The sequence below is a fragment of the Macaca fascicularis genome, chromosome 4 (assembly GCF_037993035.2).
Source record: "Macaca fascicularis isolate 582-1 chromosome 4, T2T-MFA8v1.1".
NCBI lineage: Eukaryota > Metazoa > Chordata > Mammalia > Primates > Cercopithecidae > Macaca > Macaca fascicularis.
In genome coordinates, this window is record NC_088378.1 from 104,508,176 (window position 1) to 104,529,716 (window position 21,541).

A 21,541-nucleotide genomic window follows, 5' to 3' on the forward strand; every position below is an offset into this window, starting at 1 on the left:
CAAAAGCTTGTGACTGTGTAACTTGCAAGCTGGCAAACCTGCAGGAGCAAGCAGCAGGCTATGAAAACTGCATAGCCTTCAAAGTGGGCAAACTTTCAACATCAACTTCAGATGTGGCCACAGAGGTTAATGTAAGGAAGAAACACCCAGACAGCAAAGACAGGGATCTTAATGCAATGAATATTGGCATTCATTCTTACCAGAAAGCAGAACTAAGGATATTAATGCACTGTGAGGATCTTCATCATTCTCATGCAAAGAGTTTTCTCATTGTTTATTTTCCCAAATGGGAGATTTTATTACTGTTTTCCTGTTTCTGATCCACCATCATATGCTGGGTATGTGTGGGAGGGATGGAGGAGTAGATAATTGTGATTTGTTTATAGGTTGCTGGACTTGCAGATCTGAAAGCACTGTGCCTCTCAGAGAGCTTGGATTAATGCAACTAGTGGATGGTACTATGGGTTGTCTCCCTTAAGGAAGAAATGTAGGAATATTATCAATAGGTAGAATGTAGACCAAAGTGGCAGACTGTGGTAGACTGCTTGTCACGTCTGTTTTCCCTTCTTCTTAGCCAAATGGTCACCCAGCCTGGGACTATATTTTCCAACCTCCCTTGATGTCAAGTGATCCTATCCATGGAATGTAAACTGAAAAGAAACATGTAATATCTGCCGTACTTGTTTAAAAGGAAATTCTTTGCTCTGGACTTCATCTGCTTCCCTTTTTCTTACAGGCTGGAATACCAACTTGACGGTGTCCCTAGTTTTGATCACATAGATTAGGACCAAGTCCTCAAGAACGGTAAAGCAAAAAGATGGACAAATTGTGGATTACTGAATGTCTTCCCTACCTAGACTGCTCAGACTTTTATGTCTCGTAACTTTTTGTTACAGCAGCTATACCTACTCTACCCTAAATAATATATTCCCCCTCTTCAGGCTATTTTCAAAAAACCAGTTTTTGTCTCTCTCCTCTGTTCCAAACCCTCTGTGGCTTCAAATCTTATTGTCTTAAAATGGTTTATAAAATTATATGATGTAATCTGAATCTTCTCTGACTTCATCTCCTACAATTCTCCCCACTCCCATCATACTTATTTCCTTTTTACTCTTTGAACACATGAAATACATTCCTGCCTCAGGGTCTCTGCACTTTTGTTCCCTGGAACACTCTTCTCTCCAGATATCCACAGGACTCACTCCTTCACTTCCCTCTGGCCTTGACTCAAATACCAGCTTCCTGGCTAGGCTTTTCTGACTGTACTATCAAAAATATTAATTCTCTATTCCTGGCATACCATATATCTTTAGTCCTTTACTTTTTCCTCAGCACTTATCTCCACCTAACATACTAAATATTTTACTTATTAGTCTTTAATATTTCTCCTTCACTAAAATGAATGTTCCATGAAGGCAGGACATTCTGACTACTCTGTTCACTGCTGTATTCCCATTGCCTGGCACAACATACTCAACTTAATATTTAAGGAACAATAAATTAGTATTAAAGATTCCATAAATAGTAACTATTATTACCTGTCTCCTCTTGAAACTCAACCAACTTGGAGAAAGGAATTATTGCATTAATATACTGAAAGCAGAAATATGCATGAACAAATTTTGGTGATAAAATTCCTTTATCAGTATAAGTTCAAGGCCTGTTTGCAGTTCCTTCCACCCTTACTCTTGTATCCTGCTGTGCTTTTTATTCTACTGTTGCTGCTTAATTTCCTTTAATATACCTCCTTTGTATTGACTATCCCCTAAATAGAAACATACATGTACAGATATATACATAATGATGCTGATAAATCTGTTTTCCACTACCTCCCCTCTGCCAGAAGAAGAAATATTTTTATTTTTGTGGTAGAAGAAAAATACAAAGACGGGACTAAAGGAAAAGGAGAGCAAGCAAAAGAGAGAAAGGGAAAAAAAATTCAGAGAACTGTTGGATTCAAAGGGGATCTGTCTGATTCTCTTCTTATAAACTACTTGTTTTCCAGCTATAGGGAGCAATGGCTACTTAGCTCCAGTCAGTCCTTGCTGGCATTACACTATCGGGGTCTTCTAAGTTTTCAAGAGGTAGTTGGAAGTCTTTTTTGTCCCTAAAGGTAAAATCTCCTTAATTTTAGATGCCACCAACTAGTTATAAAAACAAAACAAACTGTGTATTTCAAACAAAATTCAGCAACAGAGCAAATTCATTCTGTGTGCTAACAGTGCAAAATCTCTGGCTTACACAGATTCTTAACGCCACACAGGAACCAAAAAAACTCAGGTCTGTCCTCTCAAGAAGTTTGCAGAAAGAGCTTTTTTCCTTTTACCTAGATGATGCATGGCAGATTCTCCATTGCAAGGAACTCTCTGTACCTACCAGAAGCTAAGAGTTTCATGACCCTCCTGCACAGTCTGCTGGCTGGTTTGGAACCTGTTACTTTAAACCTATACCTTTGAAATTATTGGAATCAGCTGACTTACCTGAGATTGAATTGTTCATTTTGTTCTACTGGCCCTGGCAAAGTGGCACAAAACTGAAATCATCTGGAGGTCTATTCAAATGGGGCTCCTTACTGGGTCATATCCTAGGTCACTAAGAGAGAATCCAGCCAAGTAAACTACAAATACCAATCCAAAAAAAGCTAGAGGGGGACCCTAAACAGGAAATGACTCTGAAACTAAGTGAGAAACTTATGTGAAAAGCCCTTAGAGACAAGAAGGGATATGATTTCTCTGTCAATCAAACCTGATAGGGTGAACAATCTGAAACTACCTTATTAATATCTTGGGGAAAGTTAGCTTACTCTCAAAGAAACAAACTTATGGATTAATCTGAAAGACATTCTTGGTCCTCTAGAGCTGCTCTGTCCAACATGGTGGCCATTGTAACGTGTCCACTGAACAAGTGAAATGTGACTACTGTGACTGAAAAACTGAATTTTAATTTTATTTAATTTTAAATTAATTTAAATTAAAATCCAAACACAGAAGCAGTGTAAAATATTTTTCCATTAAACATAGCTTTATCGTTTTGGTGAGATTACATTTTACCTTAGTTGTTAAAAATGTAGAACACTAAAAAAAAGTAGTGTGGGCCAGGCATGGTGGCTCACACCTATAATCCCAGCACTTTGGGAGGCTGAGACAGGCAGACTGCTTGAGCTCAGGAGTTCGAGACCAGCCTGGGCAACATGGCAAAACCCTGTCTCTAAATAAAATACAAAGATTAGCTGGGTGTGGTAGTGTACACTTGTGATCCTAGCTACTTGGAAAGCTGAGGTGGGAGAACTGCTTGAGCCCAGGAGGTTGAGGCTGCAGTGAGCTGAGATCGTGCCACATGCTCCAGCCTGGGCGATACAGCAAGACTCTGTCTCCTAAAAAAAAAAAAAAAAAGTAGTGTGTGCTGAGGTATGCTGTAAGTATAAAGTATACAAAGAATTTCAAAGACTTAGTACAAAAAAGAACATAAATATTTCATTAGTATGTTTTTAAAATATTTGTCACATCTTGAAATAATGTTTTGGAAATATGGATTAAATTATTATTAAAATTAATTTTACTTGTTTATTTTTAATTTTTCAAATGTGGTTATCAGAAAAATTTAAATTATACATCTCACATATTTCTACTGGATAGCATAGTCTAGGAATACCAGGCCATCCCTTTAACTGCTGGAGTGTATAGTTAACTCCTTCAAATATAGTACTAGGTACATAAAACCATACAAAGTTTCTAAGACTTACAGGGATCTTCGCTCCCATTAGCTCAGCTGAGTTACATCCAATATCCACAGAGGAGAGTCCAGGCATAGATATCTGGAAAATGTGGGAGATGTTCCTGCACTATCCACAGTGATCCTAAAAAATTAACTATCTTGTACATAGTCAGAATTCATGAGCGCTTCAGAACCTAAAAGAGGAAATGGACACATCCGAAACTAAGAGTCACAGCTCAGAGGTCCCTCAAGATGGACTGGAAACCACAGGGAATGATCAGATTCTCTCACAGAAATTATGGAACAGCCTTGACTCCTGAATTATGAACCCACAGATGCCCTGAGGATGTTCTTTCTCCTAAGCTAGACGGTAAAGAAGTTGAACAAATTGGAGATTCCAGTCACTCCCCTTTGTCACTCTAAGGAAAAAAGGTACTACTTCCATAAACTATGGTGACAACAGCTCCAGTTTCTTAATTCTACTTCCAAGTTAGCATGCATGAAACATGGGTTCAAAGCCCCTAATACTGATAATCTGAATAATGATGCCCAAAAGATACCACATAAGGCAAAAGCAGCCTACAGACCGACTTAAAAATCCTTAAAAATCCCTTAGGCCTCACGTTGGCGACGAATATATCACTGTCATTAAGCACAATATATTCAGACTTTTTCCTTTAGCTTTAAGAAAAATTTGATTTCTTCACCTGAACACCAGAGAATGTAGTAAACTTGGATTCAGGGGCCATGTCGTGCAAAAAATATACATACTTTGAAATGTTCACTCAATTTAATGAGAGGCTCCCATTAAGAGAGACATATGAGAACTGATACCAAATGAAGGAACAGCAGATTCACACACAATTAGATGAGGGGCTCACACTACGACAATATGTGGGAACTGAGACTGACATTCCAGATCTGAGACCAACCGAGGGGAAAACATGTAATCGGTGTACTATTTAATTAAATTCAAGTTTGCTAAACAGAAATATGATGGGAACACAAGAGATGTTCTAAATCTAGAAGGAGGTTAATGCAGTACATTTAATACTAGGTAGTCTAATTTTGCATTGATGTTCTTGGGCCTTCTCTAAAGGAATAAGCAGGAAGCCCAAAACAGAAATACTTTTTGTTTTTTTTTTGAGATGAAGTCTCGCTCTGTCACCCAGGCTGGATTGCAGTGGCACGATCTCGGCTCACTGCAACCTCTGCCTCCAGGGTTCAAGTGATTCTCCTGCCTCAGCCTCCCGAGCAGCTGGGACTACAGGCATGCGCCACCAAGCCCAGCTAATTTTTGTAATTTTAGTAGAGACGGGGTTTCATCATATTGGTCAGGCTGGTCTTGAACTCCTTACCTTGTGATCTGCCTGCCTCGGCCTCCCAAAGTGCTGGGATTACAGGCATGAGCCACCATACCTGGCCAAAACAGGAATACTCTTAGAAATCTTGAGAATGCTATTCTCTCGTGAATAACAAAATATTATTGTAACAGTCATGTTCTGTAGCAGATCCAAGGGAGTAGGAAAATGAGTTTCTTGGCCGAAGGTACACCTAGACGCCATCTTTCCTAAATCCCAGTCACCTATAGCACAGAACTCCAATCAACATAAGCACTGGGCCTTACGGTCTTTGAGCTAATCTTGACCAAGTCAGACCATACAGTAGTAAACTGCAAACAATCAGCCAGTGACATGTGGATTAGTCTTGCATCCCTAAACATGCTACATGGTATAAATTCTGGCCACCTGAATTGGTTAGGTCTGCATTGGTTTGGTTCAGTCTGAATATCTGAGTTATAGTCATATTTCTTGATTTACATTCAATTTCCTTCTTGATTGGCTGAGGCCCTGACCTCCTGCCCATCTTTGTAAGCTCCCTCTTGCAGGGACTAAACATGCTCAGTCACTGGATTACATCCCTGTTCTAAAATGACCAAGCCAGGCTGGGCACGGTGGCTCATGCCTGTAATTCCAGCACTTTGGAAGGCCGAGGCGGGTGGATCACCTGCGGTCAGGAGTTCAAGACCAGCCTGGCCAACATAGCGAAACCCTGTCTCTACTAAAAATAAGGAAATTAGCTGGGTGTGGTGGCACGCGCCTGTAATCCCAGCTACCTCAGGAAGCTGAGGCAGGAGAATCACTCAAACCCTTGAGGCGGAGGCTGCAGTGAGCTGAGATCATACCACTGCACTCTAGCCTGGGTAACAAAGCAGACTCCGTCTCAATAATAAATAAATAAATAAATTAATTAATTAAATAAAATGACCAAGCCAGCTGTCACTTGCCTCACTCTGTAGATCATCATCACTCATGACCTCCTTTTGCCCCACAATCATTCACATACACAACTTTCGTCACAAACATTATCTCATTTTAAAAAGTGATTCAGAGCACAGGTGAGCTTATCAGAATCATTACACTAAAGGGCACAGGTAAGGAAAATCCCTTGTCTAGAAACTTTTGCAGCCACTCCTCACTCATCAAAATAAACTCTTAAGGGCCAGACATATGCCATTTTGCATGAATTATAGAAATACTTAAGAAAAAAGTAGAAGACTAACTTTTTATCTTCGGTGGAGAGGGTGAGAAAGGACATCTTTCAAAGGAAAGAAAATGAGGATAGCTTTTTAGAACGTAAGATAAACAATGTTTTAAAAAGTTGTATGTTTCTCTGTTGATACCAAATAGAGTAAACCTGAGGCTGTTCTAAAAATCTGGGATTCTCAATTCCAAAAGATAAAAGAGATGGTAAAGGGTATATAGGCTTCCACAGTCTTATATTTTTTATTGCCAATAAGGCCTGATCTTGCTGCTCAGACATTTATAGATAGCAGTATTTCCAATGTAAGCCCATGACTTGCTGGCAATCTGAAGACATCAAAGAGCAAGTGTCATAGTTAACACTGCTCTAAAACCCATCATGAATGAAACAGCTGCATCCTATAGGCAACCTCAAGGGCATTTCAATAAAGGAATACTTATTCTAGTTCAGGTTAAATTAAGACCTGTAGCAAAAGAACATTTCACAACACTTAACAGAAATGTCCCAGACTACAGCCAGGCATAGTAGTTCATGCCTGTAATTCCAGCACTTTGGGTGGCTGAGGTGGGCGAATTACTTGAGGCCAGGAGTTTGAGACCAGCCTGGCCAACATGGCGAAACCCCATCTCTACTAAAAATACAAAAATTAGCCAGGTGTGGTGCCCTGGGCATGTAATCCCAGCTACTTAGGAGGTTGAGGCACATGAATTGCTTGAACCCGGGAGGCAGAGGCTGCAGTAAGCTGAGATCCCGCCACTGTACTCCAGCCTGGGCAATACAGTGGGACTCTGTCCCCCCCCCAAAAAAAACCCAGAAAAACCAAAAAAACCCACTCCCAGGCTATTATCAATATATTCACAACACAATTTAGAAACATGTTCTATATTCTGGGTGATCTCATAGAGACCTAATGCCATAAAAGGAAATATGCTCTATTTTTCTCAGAATGGTTTCTTGGTTGAGAGATAGTTCATCAAATTTTTTTCATCAAAATAAGAACTACCTGAAGGGTTAGTTACTCAAGTAGGAGATGTCTCTTAATGGTATAATATGCCTGACACTTTTACATTCTCTTAAGAAAAAAGAAGCTAATATTTATTTTAAATTTAGCACATCATCAATAACCACGTATGTACCTGTTACCAACTGCCAATCTTTAAAAATAAACTGTAAACCTACTGTGGAGTTGTTTCACTTTATTCCTTCTGAAAAACCTAGACCTGCCTAATCACTTATGCTTTGTAACTTTTCTGAAAAACCACTGAGTCCATTAAGAATGCTTTCTTCTACATCACCATTCTGCTTCTAATTCCTCTTTCTTTCTTTTAATTAAGACAGGGTCTCACTCTGTTGCCCAGGCCGGTCTTGAACTCCTGGCCTCAAGAGATCCTCCTGCCTCAACCTCCCAAAGTGCTAGAATTACAGGCATGAGCCACACCCCACCTTATTCCCAGTCATCTCTAAACCTTCTTCCTGACAAACAACTCATGAAAAAAACACTTCAAATATATATGCCCTCATCTCCATCCATTTATTTAAATGCACACATGTACATATAAAAAACTCAATGTTAAGCAGTTTTTCCTCAATACCTAAAATCAAAGCAAAGGCAATCCTTGGCTTTTCTATCCCCTAACAGCCCCCACAACAAGATTTTAATGTAAACAAAATAAAGATTTTATTTAATGTAAACAAAATAAAAATATAAAACAGAAAATTAAGGATGTAACTAAAGATATAGGTGTAACTCTTATATTTCCTTCCAGTGTCAACTCGTGGCAAACAAAAGAAATATCTGTTTTACATACTGAATGCTGCAGTGTCTGTTTCACTGTGTATGAACATTAGTTAATGTTCATACATTAGTTAATGCACTAATTAGAAAACTCTAGTACATTAGAACTGCTGCTTGTCAAGGAAGCTTGCACTTCCTTCAAAGCCACGTCATTTTATTTAGTACATCTATCTAGTATATTAGAAAAGTCTAATAGAATGCTAGTCCACAGTTCACTAGCATTCTACTAGACTTTTCACAGAAGTCTGAAATTTAAAAAAGAAATCTGTTCGATTTGGGATTTAAGCAGTCAATTACACTCTTACTACATAGTCTAAAATTACAGAGATAAAAACTAAGTATTTATATAGCAAATTTTTATCTGTGGTGGCCCTAAGCATGTTTAAGTGATTAGGGCTTGCTTTGCTATTGAGAGATTACTGGGAGGCCACCTTTATTATCCATACTTTACAGTTGGACACACTGAGATACACAGGTAAAGTGGGTTCTACAAACTAATGTCATGAGTCATCGTAAGAGCTCGTATCTTCTGACTAGAAATTCTAGTCTTCTGTCTGCTGTCCACCACAAATCCTTATTTGATTTCTAAGAGCACAGGAACCTACTCACTAAAAATACCAGCAAGAATTTGTAGGCATTTACTTTTTTTAAATGAATGTTTACCTAAAAATAAAAAGACCTGGCTTTGAAGGAAGTGCAAGCTTCCTTGAGAAGCCGCAGTCATCTTTATTTGCATTTGAAAACTCATTTTTAAAAAATCTTAAAAGCTGATGAGTGCATCATCTCTTACTATACACAACAATTGCTAGTTCTTCTCAAAGAAGTTGGTTTGATGACACCAGAGCCTCCTAGTTTTACTTTAAATTACTTTGAATAAGGAACTACATTTTTTTTTGCCTTGGTATTTCCCTTCTTAAAACAGAAACAGAAAACTTAATTCCTACCTGACACAGACAACGTAAGGAAGAATTTGTTTGTGGACTGCTTTGAGATTCCAGAACGAAATACATAATCCAGTTGATCTTCAAACCTACAATAAAGACAAACTTCACTGAACATAATTGCTTCAGCAGATGCCTTCAAAATAAGACACTATACCATTATTTATGTAAAGAGAAGTTGTATTTAAGCAAAATCTTGATCACAGTGCAATGGAAGAAAAAAACTACAAAACCGTTTAGAAAGTTCTTTTTCTCACGTATGTCTCCCATAAGCACACTAATTCTAAAGGTAGCAGAAATTGTATGCATTTATTAGAGAACAGAGACTCTCAGGAAAATTATGCAGTCAACTGCAATAGCAAATGTATAAAACAAATTAATAATACATTTTATAAAATAAATTCTGTTAAATTTCATCTAAGATTAGTTCTTGGGCAGCTACACCTAATGGAGGACAAGAAAATTTCCAAATTTTAAGTGTATGTTTGCAGGTCAACCTTTAACAAGTCTTAACCCGTTATAGTTTCATGAAGTCTGTACTCAAGTTGCTTTTCCAGGCATGTCAGGTAAACATAATTCTTAGAAATTAAAGCTTTAATCAATAAGTGTAACCGATTTATTGTCACTCTTTCGATGATACTTCCACCAACCGGTAAAGAAAGAAGAAATGTTATTAAACTGGAAGATGAACTAGAAACATTGAGTGGATACCTAGCTTAGGCAGAAAGCAGCAAGGACTAGAAGGATATGACACAAAGAAGTCTTCAGAGATTTAATAAGTAAAACATAGAATGAAGTTAAGAGGCTTGACTTATACAAATGAGGGGGAGGGTGGAAGAGTTTTGGAGGGGAAAAAATTAAGATTAGAGACTCACTGGGTCCACGATGGAAAAGGACGGGAGGATAGTGGCCATCAGGCAGAAAGCGATGAAGCAGGGTACCAAAGGAAAGCGAAGGGAGTGAGGGTTTCCGAAGGTAAGATGGGGCATGGAATGAACTCCAGTGCAAAGCGATGCTAAAGCAAAACACAATCGGCAACTAACAAAAAGGGAACCAGGAGGAAGTACCCAAAGGAGGTGGATGAGAGGAAAATAAAACCAAGGAAGAAATTATGGAGGTAACAAGAGTGAGAAACCTGGTCGGCCAGGGTAAGGAGCTCCGGACAGGGGAGTCAGCCTAGGGATGGAAACACAGAGATACGCGGCTTCCCAAGGAGGGACCACCAAGGCAAAAAGGCACGTGGGAGACGCGGGATGAAAAAGCAGAACCACGAAAGCGGGTAAAGGAGGGACAGAGCGACGAAGATGGAGTAGGGGTGAAGGGCAGGCGAAGGCAGGGACACGCTAGGCGCAAGGTTCAGGAAGAACAGGTCGAGGGACGAGCGCAGGGGCAGGGGCGGCCGCGGGCACCGGGAGAGCAGCGCGCCGCGGCCCCTCGCCTCCCGCAGAGCGCTCCGCACCGCCGTCCCCGCCGACCTTCAGCGGGGCCGGGGCCAGGCTCCGACCGCCAGCAGTCGGGTGAGGGGCCGCGGCGGGCGAGCGGCGGACTAGGAGGAGGCCGCTTCCTTCCTAGCCCCTGGGAAAGAGGGACGGAGGGAGGGGTCATGGGTGTCGGGAGTCGGGGGAGCCAGAGGAGACAGTAAGGGGGTTACCTCTCGCCTGGGTCGGCCTCTTCCCCCGCCTGTCGGACGGAGGAGCTCGTTGTCCAGCTGGAAGAAGACGGCCCTACCCGGGTCAGCACCATCCCGCCCCGGGCCCCCTCACATCGCCATCACAGCAACCGCAAACACCGCAACCGCGGAGCCGGTTCGTCACCGCGGCTCGGCTACCGGCCCAGCGCGGCCAGCGAGCATGCGCAGTCGCCCCAGTCCCGAGGGAGTCCGGGCCAGCCGGCTATACCTGCGATCAACAGGTCCCCGGCCGCACGGCCCCGCCCCCGGCCTCTCTCACCTCCTCCTCCCGCCTCTTCCCTCCCCTCTCTGAGGCTAGGCCCCGCCCCTTCAAGCTCCGTGCCCCGCCCTTCAGGAGCTTCAGTTGCCCCTCCAGCTCCAGCGCCTACTGAGATTTCGAGAGATTTGTCCGCCCTACCAGGCTCCCGTTCCCAAGTTCCCGCGAGAACGGGAGAGTTGCGTCAACAAAAAGCGCGCGTCCAAGAAAAGGGGCTTGCCTGTGCGTTTAAGGGATGGAACCTGGAGGTGGAGGAGGAGTAGAGAGCAAGAAGAGGGCAAAAAGAGGGAGTTCGAGAACTTTAGCCTTTTTTCTCACAATGTTGTTTCTCCCTTTCTCTCTAGCTCCTCGGTGCAGTCCCGGGTAGAGAGCCCGGTTCCTGCGCTAGTCGATTTGTGCGGTAGGAAAGGAGGCTGCAGGGGATCTGCGCTGGGGCGGGACAACTGCCTTTCGGGACCCGGTCCTTACATCTTGGGAGATATGGGTGCTGATCTGGTTATTTCTCGGTTTATGACGCCAAAAAGGGCGGGAGGGGGCTGATGAAGTGAAGCCTTTCGCTGTTACATTCCATTAACAGAAACCCATGAAGGATCATTGATTTATTTCACTCTTCCCTGTTTCTGAACCTTATGTGGCAAAAACTTTTGTAGTGCATAAAGTTCAGTATGTTGCTAAAGCTGAGTTAATGAAAGGAAAATTTCGGCTGCGACTCGTGTGTTAAAAATGAATCTAGGATGGATAGTGGTGTTGGCTGCTCAATAATGAATGGACGTAATGCTCCTGAACTGTGCACTTAAAATGGTAAATTTTCTGTTATGTGTATTTTACCAGAGTAAGAATTAGAAGGGAAAAGCTTTGTGCATTCATTTGAAAGTAATGGTGATGTCTTGTAACCTAGGCCATTTAGGGGACAGGTTTTGAATATATAATTTAACCATTGTTTTTCATCTTTGCACCAGTTTTTTTTTTTTTTTTTTTCCTTTTGTGAGTCAGAGTGTTGCTCTGTCGCCCAGGCTGGTGTTCAGTAGTGTGATCTCGGCTCACCGCAACCTCTGCCTCCGGAGTTCAAGCAGTTCTGTCTCAGCCTCCCGAGTAGCTGGGACTACAGGCACATGCCACCACGCCCGACTACTTTTTGTATTGTTAGTACAGACGGGGTCTCACCATATTGGTCAGGCTGGTTTCGAACTCCTGACCTTAGGTGATCCACCCGCCGCTGCCTTCCAAGTGCTGGGATTACAGGCCTAAGCCACTATGCCCGGCTTGTACCAGTTTTTACATGATTGGGTGTCCCATTATCCTGTGAACCAATCTATTTGCATTTGTATGAATGGCCTGCTTTCCTGAATTCTAATTTGTCCCTTCTTTTATAGCCCTGTACCATTTTACTGTCCTTGCTAAACAGGCTTTTGTTGCTTGTTTTGTGACTTGAACTTTAGCCTCAAAATTGGAAAGGCTTTTTCTGTTTTTTTAGTTCTAGCCATGTCTTAGGAGAATATAGTAAACAACCAATTATTTGCATTCCACCTCCGTGCACTCCATGTGGCCCACACTGTGTGCCAAGATTCTTTCCCTGTTCCGAGTTCTTTTTATTCAAATCACATTGTTAACTCATCTGCTATGTGCCAGGCAGTGTGCTAATCTTGGAAGATACCAACATGAATGAAAAAGAACTTGGGTGGAGTGTTTGCAGTATTACCCTATGATGTAATGTGTATAGTGCAGAGATAAAGGCACAGGGAGCTATTGGAGCTCAGAAGAAGCATTAATCCAACTTTGGGAAGAGGTCATGAGTCAGGAAAAACTTCTAGGAGAAAATGATTCCAGAAAGTTGAAGTGGGATGTCTTGTGGCGGTTGGGAGGAGTAAAGGGAAAAGGATTGCTTAAATAAAAGCTGTACGTAAGAAACTGGTCTTTGTGCTGAACTAAAACTAAGACTTCTATGCCACTGTTTGCGGATGTGAGGCTGGAGAAGTTGACAAGGATCATGGTGCGCCTTCGAAAAAAGTCAAATCAGTTCAACCATTATATATATATTTTTATTGTTTATTAGATGTTTGCCAAATACTGTGCTAGTTACTGAGGGATATAATGAAGGTTAACGGGTAGTCTAAAATCTCAGAGTTTGCAGTCTAGTAGGGGTAGACAGGCATGTAAAAACAAAAACAAAAAAAACAAGTTCTCCTACATAGTTAAAATTGGGGTAGGTACAGGGTTGTCTGGGAACCCAGAAGAGGAGCACTTAACTAACCTAGAGATTTAGCAAGAGTTCCTGGTAATTATCTATTGATAGACGAATATAAAATAATGTCTTAAAGAAATACGAAAATTCACCTGGGACTGCTTTGGCTCACCCCTGTAATCCCAGCACTTTGGGAAGCCGAGGCAGGCAGATCACTTGAGGTCAGATGTTCAAGACCAGCCTGGGTTTAGCAGAGAAACCCCATCTCTACTAAAAATAAAAAAATTACCGGGCGTGGTGGCAGGCACCTGTATTCCCAGCTACTCCAGAGGCTGAGGCATGGAAATCGCTGGAACCTGGGAGGCGGAGGTTGCAGTGAGCCGAGATGGCACCACTGCATTCCAGCCTGGGCTACAGAGTGAGACTCCTTCTCAAAAATAAAAAACAGCAACAACAACAACAAAAACCATAAGAAATAAGAAAATTTATGCCATCTGCTGAGGTACAGACTACTAGAGGATTTAGCACACTGATCTAATTGTCAGATTACCTGGTTCTAATTCTGAAGTCTTCATTATACTGTGTTATCTTGAGAGTGTCTTACCTTCTCTAGGTCTGTTTTCTCTCACATATGAGAAGATAATCACATTATATACAATTTGAATTCCTTTAGAAATTTGTGTAGAAATTTCCTGATTCTAAATTTACTTCCCGTATTTATCATCCCAGATTTCTTGTCACCCATTATACTGCTAATAAACAGTTTTGTGTCACATTTAATGTACATTAACATTTTATGTTATATGTGTCATTTTCAATCTATGTTGTGCTCAAGGAATGTAAGATTTCGAATCCTTTCTATTTTGTAATTGGTTTACATAATTTAACTTTGGCATGAAGTGTTTTTGAATGTTTGCTAAACCCTCCTAACTGTGGAGTATTCTCGTAATCCAAAGATCAGGTTATCTCTCCCTTTCTCAGTTGCACAACATTGATTCAGCTAAAGATTGAGACAGTAGAAGAAATGAATATTGTAAATTTGAAAATAGCCCTATGAAGTCCGGGCGCGATGGCTCATTCCTGTAATCCCAGCACTTTGGGAGGCCAAGGCAGGAGATCACGAGGTCAGGAGTTTGAGACTAGCCTGGCCAACATAGTGAAACCCTGGCTCTACCAAAAATACAAAAATTAGCCAGGCGTGGTGGTGGGTGTCTGTAATCCCAGCTACTCGGGAGGCTGAGGCAGGAGAATCACTTGAATCCCGGAGGCAGAGGTTTCAGTGAGCCGAGATTACACCATTGCACTCCAGGCTGGGCGGCAGAGCAAGACTCCATCTCAAAAAAAAAAGAAAAAAAAGAAAGGAAATAGCCTCATGAAGGATGTCTCATATTTGTCAGATGCTAAACATTAATTTACTAAAAAAAAAAAAAAAAAATCTGTATTTTTCCTTACTGGGCTTTATGATTTTTAAAATATTCCTGTTGTAAGTATGGTCATTATTTGAAAATTAAAAATGAGATATAGTCAAAGTTATTCCACAACTTTTTTCAACAATGTGATTATTTTTGGCATTTCATACAGGGAATTCTGAATTCTTTTTTGTAAGAATTAGAGTACTCTAATAAAGTGTGATAAGTAATAATAAAGTATTAAACCTCCTTTTGGGGCATTCACTCTTGTCTCCAGGCAGAGTATAGATTTTATAATTTACGGATACTTGGGTGAATGCCCACAGTACTCAAAGTTTTTTAGGAGGTTATATTACTTTAACAAGAAATATAAAACAGCAGAACAAAGTTTCATTATAGGACTTCCTTTATGGGTTAGTAACAGCTACAAACCAGAAGGGCAAATGTATTACTTCATAACAATGTTGTAATATTATTTCATGATGTTTTGTTTTTGTTTTAAGACAGAGTCTCATTCTATGTAATACATATACTCCATATCAGACTAATAATACAGAAAAAAAAAACCTGATGCTTCCTGGTCTATTAAAGTTCAAAGTAGTTTTTGTTATATTTTGTTATAAAGGGACAAATAGTGACTTCTTGGTTGCAATTCAGGTTACCTAGGGTTCCCAAAGACAGCATGTCTGCTTGGATCATTGGAGTCAGTCTGTCAGAAACATTCCTCCTACCACCATCCCACTGAATCATTCCTGTGAAGTATAATTAACTAGTATCAAGTGACGGCAGTGAAATGATTTCTGAATTATTCTCTTCTTTGTATGCCTGAAGCTTACTGTGGTTTTTTTTTTAAACATAATATTTATACTAATTATCATTTGCTCTTTGACAGCAAACACATTAGGGCAACTATCTCAGTCTTCCTATGACTCATACATTTATATCTTGAGACTTGATCTTTAAAACAATTCCAGCCCCATATCTTCTGCTTCGTATCAGACTGTATCACTTTTCCTGTTATCCTGCTATACCTTCTTATTCAACATATCCCAAACTCATCCTGCCTTCCTTCATGCACAGATCTAGCTCTCTGCCAAACTTCTGGTTTCTGTCAATACCCCTTCCCCTCCCATTTACTAAGCCTAGAACCTCACTGCCATATATATATTTTTTCTTTTCTTTTGTTCTATTTTCACTTCTTTATCTTTTAAAATCCTTTTCATATATACATATTATATATGCATATTATATATTATATATACATATATATTATATACATAGATATATTTTATATATATATATGTTTTTTGAGACAGGATCTCTTATCACCCAAGCTAGAGTGCAGTGGCATGATCTTGGCTCACTGCAACCTCTGCCTCCCAGGTTCAAGCGATCCTCCCATCTCAGCCTCCCGAGTAGCTGTGACTACAGGCTCTTACCACCATGCCTGACTAATTTTTGTATTTTTAGTAGAGACAGTTTCGCAATGTTGCCCAGGCTGGTCCTGAACTCCTGAGCTCAGATGATCCATCTGTGTTAGCCTCCTAAAGTGCTGGGATTACAGGCGTGAGCCACTGTGCCCAGCATATACACACACACACACACGTATTTTAATTTCAACTTTTATTTTAGATATAGAAGGTATATGTGCAGATTTGTTACAGGGATATATTGCACCCAGGTAGTAAGCATCGTACCCAACAAGTAGTTTTTCAACCCGTACTCCACTGCCTCCCTTCCTCTAGTAGTCCACAGTGTCTACTGTTCCCATGTTTATGTCTAATACAGCTATATTTGATGCTTCCCTTTTTTTTAGTTTCCTGTCCATTCCATTTCCATGTCTTGTCTGACCTTTCTTTCAAAATATTTTCTCTCTTTCACAATGCTTCTGTAGTCCAAGGAAAAGTCAAACTTGAACAAAAAGAGGAACATCTCTTCTGGTGAGACTGGAGAAAAGGATTTAAGGTACAATGTGAATGGAAATTAATGTAATCTGTAGATTTTTAAATCTACATTTTACAGCAAAAACAAAAGTTGAGTAAAACTTTAAGCATTGCATAAACCACTATAATATCTTTTAGTTTTCTGATACTAGTAATAGTAGATAACATATTGAACCTTTATCATCTGCTGAGTGCTAGTCCTGATACTTAACATACATCATTTCTGCTCCTTATAACAAAATTTCAACAAAGTAGGCATTATGCATTTCTCTTTGTAGTTTTATGTATGTTTACTTCATGTATTTTGGCACCCTTTTATTAAGTGCATATTTGTTTAGGATAGGTCCTCTCAATGAATTTATATGAATAATACACCATTATGAAATGGCCTTCATTTTCCCTAGTGAAATTTTTTGCTCTGAAATCTGCTTAGTATTATATTAATACAGTCATTTCAACTTCATTTTGATTTATGTTACTATGATATATAATTTCCTATCTTTTTACTTTTAACCTACTTTTGTCTTTATATTTAAAGTGGATTTCTTGGAGGTCTCAATCTCTGGCTTGTAATTGATATGTTTTTATCATTTGTATTTAATGTATTTATGGATATGTTTTGGTTTAAATGTATCATCTTGTTGCTTGTTTTCTGTTTGTACTATCTTCTTTGTCCGTCTTTTATTCTTTTTTAAAACTTATTTTGCATTAATATTTTTTAATGATTCAATTTTGTCTCCTTTGTTGGCTTATTAGCAATTGCTCTTTTTATGGTATTTCGGAGGTTATTTTAAGATTTATCATATATAGTTTTTGCTTATCATGACCTAATGTCAAGTGTATTACATACTTTATGTGTATTTTAAAAACCTTACAACACTATACTTCCATTTTCCATTCCCATGATTTGTGCTGTTGTTATACATTTTATTTCTACATGTGTTATAAACCTCACAATGCATTGTTTTTGCTTTAAATGATCAATTATTTTTAAAAGACATTTAAATATATCAGACATTCTTTTGTATTTTCCCACATAGTTATCATTTCCAGTGCTCTTTATGTTTTAGTGTTGACTTAGATTTTCATCTGGTATTGTTTCGTTCTTGACCTTTAACACTTCTTAGAATGTAGGTGTGCTAGTGATGTAAACTTTCTGCTTCTGTATGTCTTACAATGTCATTACTGTACCTTTATTTTTGAAAGATATCTTCATAGGGCGTATAATTCTAGAGTGACTTTTTTCCCCCTAATATTTTAAAGATGATGCTCCACTGTGTTCTTGCTTGCATTGTTTCCAACAAAAAATCTGCTCTTATCTTTATTTTCATTCCTAGTTATGTAATGTGGCTTTTCTTCTCCCTTCTGTCTGCTTTTAAAATCTTTTCTTCATTTAAAAAAGCATTTTGACCATAAAGTGCCGCGGTATAATTTTCTTCACTTTTTTTATGCTTCAACTTTGTTGGTTCATGGATCTATGGGTTTAGACTTTTCACCAACTTTTGGAATATTTTTGGCCATTATATTTTCAAATATTTTTCATTTCCTTTGGGAACTATAATCGTGTATATATTAGACAGCTTATAGTAGTCCTATAACTTACTCAAGCACTGTTCTTTTTTCTTTAGTGTTTTGTTTTCTCTTTGTTTCATTTTGGATAGTTTCTATTGCTATGTCTTCAAGTTCACTTTTCTTCTATGTGCCTACTCTGCTATTAATCATATTCAATGTATTTTCCATTTCAGACATTGTAGATTTACCCTCTAGAACAGGAGGTAGCAAAATATGACCCATGGACAATAATCCCTTGGCCCTTTTTTTGTATAGTCCACGAGCTAGGAATGATTTTACATTTTAAAAAGTTTTCATAAGAAAGAATACCTTAAGTGGCCTGCAAAGCCTGAGATATTTACTTTCTGACTCTTTAAAAATAACATTTGCTGACCTTAACTCTAGAATTTTATATTTTTTGTATTACCCATATTTCTATTTTACATGTTCAATGCTTCCTCTAGTTTCTTGAATATATAATATAATTATGACTGTTAATGTCCTTATATATGAATCCTTATCTTGTCAGCTATATCATTTCTGGGTCAATGTCAATGGGTTGGGTTTTTTCCCCTTATGATCGGTTATATTTTCCCCTTTCTTTGAATTCCAAATAATTTCTGATTCAGTGGTCAACATTATAAATTTTGCCTTGCTGTTTTTTGACATTTTTGTATTCCTATAAATATTCTTAGACTTGTCATGGGGTGCAGTTGAGTCACTTGGAAACGGTTTGAATCTTTCAGATCTTGCTTTTATGCTTTGGTACATGGGACAAGAGCAGCATTTAGTCTAGGGTAGATTTTTCCCTAATATGAGGCACAACTCTGTGAGTATTCCATGATGTCTTGTGAATTATGACATTTTCCACTCCCTTTGGTAGGAAGAGGCATTATATCCAACCCTGTATGAACACCCGGAATTGTTTGCAATAATTCTTTTCAAGTGCTTCCCCCTGCTTCAGATAGAATTTTTACATAAAGGCACTTTTCAATACCCAGCTGAAGATTCACGGGAGATCTGCAGATCTTTGGAATTCTCTATGTAGCTGTTACCACTCCTCTACTCCACCCTGCAAACATTACCTACCATGGCCTCCTCTGACTTCCAGCTTTTTCTCAACTCAAGGAGATTACCAGGCTTTGTCTGGGTTCCCCTCCCTGATCCACAACATGGATACTTTCTCCATGCTGTGGAGCAATTATAGAACTCCTCTTATTTTCTTTCTCAGGCGTTATTGTCTTTCCTTGCCTGATAGACTTTTTCTAGAAAAATACATATATACATACATTATACATGTATGTATCAAGATACATTTTCATTTGATTTTTTTAAAGGCCCTTCACAATTTAGCACCTGCCTACCTTTCCATCTTAACCTTTGCCTTAGCTGGTCTTGGCACTTCGGCTCACTTTCTTACCCCTGCCTAAGATTCCTTCTACTTTCTTATGCACAGTGCTATAGGACTTAGATAACACAGATTTCCAGTCTCTTAGAATCAGAATAGGGGTATCTTCCAATTTCTTAAGATAATTTTTACTTTAGGCAGGGTGTGGTGCCTCATGTCTGTAATCCTAGCACTTTGAGAGGCCGAGGCCGGCGGATTGCCTGAGCCCAGGAGTTTGAGACCAGCCTGGGCAACACGGCGAAACCCCATCTCTACTGAAAATGCAAAAAGTTAGCCAGGCGTGGTGATGCACATCTGTAGTCCCAACTATTCAGGAGGCTGAGGCACGAGAATCGCTTGAACCCAGGAGATGGAGGTTGAAGTGAGCCGAGATCTTGCCACTTCACTCCAGCCTAGGCGACAGAGTGAGACTCTGTCCCAAAAAAAAAGAAAAAGAAAAAAAAGAATTTTTATTTTGGATTGTCCTTACCGTAGTATTAGAGTGGCAAAGTAGAAGGGATTAAAGATTAAAATATGTTTTTCAGAAGCTCTCCTTTCTCTCAAAGATATTTTTATAAATTAGAGAAGATTTGGGCTGGACTATATCTAAATGCAGAAAATAATTGCTGTTTCATATTGTTTGGGGAGGTCTATTCTGCCCGTTAATGTGGTAAAATGAAAAGACTGTTAATAATTTGGGGAATTGGATTCAAACTCTAGTGCTGTCACTAAACTGTATGAATCTAGGCAAGACATAGATTGTTGTGAAAAGGATGCTAATGTCATAGGCTCCATCATCTGTGATTCTCCTGTTTAAGATAACCTTGTCAGTTCTAATTAGTTTATTGCTTTCATTTCTTTCAATATGCCTTTGATATTTTCTCAGGATATTTCATTAAGCAGGAGAGGATGAGTAAAGTAGATTTTGGGCCCAGTTTGGTCTGCTTAATTCTTTACAAGCCGTCAGTCTAGAAGCTGAATATTTTGTCTATAGTGCTTGTGTTTTTGAGATAGTCACAAACACTTCACGTATACTCTCCTGGCTAAGAAGGTATTAATCTTAAATTGAGTGTTTCTGGGATATATATTATATAAAAGTTTCTTTGAGGCAGAGAACATCTTTTACTCTTCTTTCTGTCTGCCAGAGTGCTTTGCACAAAGCAGGCTCCAATTAAATATACTTTATACTTTCATGTACCTTATCTCATTTATGAAACAATTTATTAAGAATGCATGTTAAGATAATGCTTAATTTAAAATTCTGAGCCTTTAGGAAAAAAATCCAGATATAACCCACTTAACCTTTTTCATCCTTAAAGAGTTAATTTATTATTTTTGGTCTTGCTAGACACAGTAAAATAAAGATAAATAAAGTAAAATAAAGGGTAATAGAATTATGTCCTTTCTGAAATCAGTTTAATGAATCCTTTAAACAAATTAATAGTTTGCCTTTCTTACATGTAGGCAGAGAGCATAAAATTTAATGTTAGATGAGTTTTAGATTATAATGAGGATACTATTATTTGCTCACCTTTCCCTTTATCTCCACAAGACAAATAACAAACAGATCTTTAACATACCTGGACTGGTGTGTTCTGGTAGGCCTGATATGAACAGTCATCTCTCTAAAACTATTTTTATTTTACTGATAATAATAAGGCATAATGTCAGCCTTTCTTATTTGGTTTAGTTTACTCTAAATGTCTTCTGCTACCAGTTTATGCCCTTCCAAGCCATCCTCTACACTGCTGAGTGATTTTTATAAAATGCAAATTTTATTATGTTATCATGCTTATGATTAAAATTCTTTGGTGGCTATCTAGGGTCAAGTGCACATGTCTTAGCAAAGCTTATAAAGGCTTATAAAGTCTGCATCTGGGATGGGAGTAGCATTGGCACAGGGAAATAAAGGGTTCTGGAGCAAATGGAACCAGGAGGAGAGTATGAATAGGACAACTTGAGGAAGCTTTTCCAGAGATGAGGACTACAATTGCTTTCCAGTGGGCATCAAGGTTGATATTCAGATAAGAGTATTTCCAAAGTACCAAAACAATGAGACAGATTAAAAATGAAAAGGAGTTATATGTAAGAAGTAGAACTCCCCTTTTATGTAGTGTATATTTGTGTGT

General features: G+C 39.1%; 1 protein-coding gene across 20 annotated transcripts in view; it reads right to left on the reverse strand.

Annotated features, from left to right (window-relative positions):
• FAM135A (family with sequence similarity 135 member A) overlaps window positions 1-10,840 on the reverse strand; it is a 134,106-nt gene extending 123,266 nt beyond the window's left edge. For 18 of the 20 annotated variants that reach the window (XM_074037700.1, XM_045391098.3, XM_074037697.1 and 15 more), the window contains exons 1-2: window positions 10,646-10,840; window positions 8,998-9,083 (exon numbers count right to left, since the gene is read on the reverse strand). The gene's annotated coding sequence lies outside the window, so the exon portion shown is untranslated. Of the gene's footprint in view, window positions 1-3,742; window positions 3,909-8,997; window positions 9,084-10,645 lie in introns of all 20 variants that reach the window. The other 2 variants (XM_015449235.4, XM_045391094.3) reach the window with 2 other exon arrangements.
• Between the last annotated feature and the right edge of the window lie 10,701 nt (window positions 10,841-21,541).